We start from the raw sequence: 3,430 nt of genomic DNA, 5'->3' as shown, positions 1-3,430 counted from the left end.
TAGTTAATGTACACATCACCATTTAGCTGTTAGTTAATGTACACATCACCATTTAGCTGTTAGTTAATGTACACATCACCATCTAGCTGTTAGTTAATGTACACATCACCATTTAGCTGTTAGTTAATGTACACATCACCATTTAGCTGTTAGTTAATGTACACATCACCATCTAGCTGTTAGTTAATGTACACATCACCATTTAGCTGTTAGTTAATGTACACATCACCATCTAGCTGTTAGTTAATGTACACATCACCATTTAGCTGTTAGTTAATGAACACATCACCATTTAGCTGTTAATTAATGTACACATCACCATCTAGCTATCAGTTAATGAACACATCACCATTTAGCTGTTAGTTAATGTACACATCACCATCTAGCTGTTAGTTAATGTATACATCACCATTTAGCTGTTAGTTAATGTATACATCACCATCTAGCTATTAGTTAATGTACACATCACCATCTAGCTGTTAGTTAATGTACACATCACCATTTAGCTGTTAGTTAATGCACACATCACCATCTAGCTGTTAGTTAATGTACACATCACCATTTAGCTGTTAGTTAATGTACACATCACCATCTAGCTGTTAGTTAATGTACACATCACCATTTAGCTGTTAGTTAATGAACACATCACCATTTAGCTGTTAATTAATGTACACATCACGATCTAGCTATTAGTTAATGAACACATCACCATTTAGCTGTTAGTTAATGTACACATCACCATCTAGCTGTTAGTTAATGTATACATCACCATTTAGCTGTTAGTTAATGTATACATCACCATCTAGCTATTAGTTAATGAACACATCACCATTTAGCTGTTAGTTAATGTACACATCACCATCTAGCTGTTAGTTAATGTATACATCACCATTTAGCTGTTAGTTAATGTACACATCACCATTTAGCTGTTAGTTAATGTACACATCACCATTTAGCTGTTAGTTAATGTACACATCACCATTTAGCTGTTAGTTAATGTACACATCACCATCTAGCTGTTAGTTTTTTTATTTTTATTTTTTATTTATTTCACCTTTATTTAACCAGGTAGGCAAATTGAGAACACGTTCTCATTTACAATTGCGACCTGGCCAAGATAAAGCAAAGCAGTTCGACACATACAACAACACATAGTTACACATGGAGTAAAACAAACATACAGTCAATAATACAGTGAAAAATAAGTCTATATACAATATGAGCAAGTGAGGTGAGATAAGGGAGGTGAAGGCAAACCAAATATATATATAAATAAATAAAAATATAAAAGGCCATTGCGGCGAAGTAAATACAATATAGCAAGTAAAAAAAGTAAAAAAACTAGAGATAGTAGAGATAGAAAAAAGTAGAGATAGAAATAATGGGGTGCAAAGGAGCAAAATAAATTAATAAATAAATACAGTAGGTAAAGAGGTAGATTGTTTGGGCTAAATTATAGATGGGCTATGTACAGGTGCAGTAATCTATGAGCTGCTCTGACAGCTGGTGCTTAAAGCTAGTGAGGGAGATAAGTGTTTCCAGTTTCAGAGATTTTTGTAGTTCGTTCCAGTCATTGGCAGCAGAGAACTGGAAGGAGAGGCGGCCAAAGGAAGAATTGGTTTTGGGGGTGACCAGAGAGATATACCTGCTGGAGCGCGTGCTACAGGTAGGTGCTGCTATGGTGACCAGCGAGCTGAGATAAGGGGGGACTTTACCTAGCAGGGTCTTGTAGATGACCTGGAGCCAGTGGGTTTGACGACGAGTATGAAGCGAGGGCCAGCCAACGAGAGTGTACAGGTCGCAGTGGTGGGTAGTATATGGGGCTTTGGTGACAAAACGGATGGCACTGTGATAGACTGCATCCAATTTATTGAGTAGGGTTTTGGAGGCTATTTTGTAAATGACATCACCGAAGTCGAGGATTGGTAGGATGGTCAGTTTTACAAGGGTATGTTTGGCAGCATGAGTGAAGGATGCTTTGTTGCGGAATAGGAAGCCAATTCTAGATTTAATTTTGGATTGGAGATGTTTGATGTGAGTCTGGAAGGAGAGTTTACAGTCTAACCAGACACCTAGGTATTTGTAGTTGTCCACATATTCTAAGTCAGAGCCGTCCAGAGTAGTGATGTTGGACAGGCGGGCAGGTGCAGGCAGCGATCGGTTGAAGAGCATGCATTTAGTTTTACTTGTATTTAAGAGCAAATGGAGGCCACGGAAGGAGAGTTGTATGGCATTGAAGCTCGCCTGGAGGGTTGTTAACACAGTGTCAAAAGAAGGGCCAGAAGTATACAGAATAGTGTCGTCTGCGTAGAGATGGATCAGAGAATCACCAGCAGCAAGAGCGACATCATTGATGTATACAGAGAAGAGAGTCGGTATCACCATCTAGCTGTTAGTTAATGTACACATCACCATTTAGCTGTTAGTTAATGTACACATCACCATCTAGCTGTTAGTTAATGTACACATCACCATTTAGCTGTTAGATCAGGATGTGCGTCCTGTGTTTAATGTGTGAGTCTTGATATGAGACAGACAGGGCTGTGGACGGGGGCTTCCTCAGCCAGAGTCAGTGGAACTGAACAGGCACATTCATTCATCCTGCTCCGCTGTGAGGTTTTAATGTCTGAATGTTTCCAGACTGGAGCCATCCAGCTAGCAGCCCAGGCAGCGTGTTCCAGCCCGTGTTACTGCTCAGTGCTGCTCACACACTGCTAACACTGTTACTGCCGGGGAGTACGGTTAAATCGCAAATAGCAACCTAATCCCTATATAATGCACTACTTTTGACCATGGCCAATAGTGTCTGGTCAAAAGTAGTGGGCATAGGGAACTAGTAGTTGGATTAGGGAATAGGGTGCCTTTTGTGACGTTGCATAGGACTATTAAATGAATGGTCTTTCCTTCACCTCACCTCACCTCCTTCCATCTTTCCTGATCTCTCTCTCTCTCTCTCTCTCTCTCTCTCTCTCTCTCTCTCTCTCTCTCTCTCTCTCTCTCTCTCTCTCTCTCTCTCTCTCTCTCTCTCTCTCTCTCTCTCTCTCTCTCTCTCTCTCTCTCTCTCTCTCTCTCTCTCTCTCTCTCTCTCTCTCTCTCTCTCTCTCTCTCTCTCTCTCTCTCTCTCTCTCTCTCTCTCTCTCTCTCTCTGATAAAGGGCCAACACGTCTTCAACACATACAGTATACAGGTATTTTAAATGCCTGGCTCCTCTCATTTACACAGAGAGAGATATCATCCTTCTAAAATATACCTAAGAAATCATTTCAAATTCTTTATATAAAGCAAACCAGATGGCATCATTTTCTTGTTTTTTAAATTTACGGATAGCCAGGGGCACACTCCAACCCTCAGACATAATTTACAAAGTAAGCATATGTTTAGTGAGTCTGCCAGATCAGGGGCAGTAGGGATGACTAGGGATGTTCTCTTG

The sequence above is a fragment of the Salvelinus fontinalis genome, chromosome 11 (genome assembly GCF_029448725.1).
Source record: "Salvelinus fontinalis isolate EN_2023a chromosome 11, ASM2944872v1, whole genome shotgun sequence".
In the NCBI taxonomy this organism is placed as follows: domain Eukaryota; kingdom Metazoa; phylum Chordata; class Actinopteri; order Salmoniformes; family Salmonidae; genus Salvelinus; species Salvelinus fontinalis.
The sequence above is the reverse complement of the archived record's forward strand: the minus strand, read 5'-3'. Positions refer to the sequence as shown.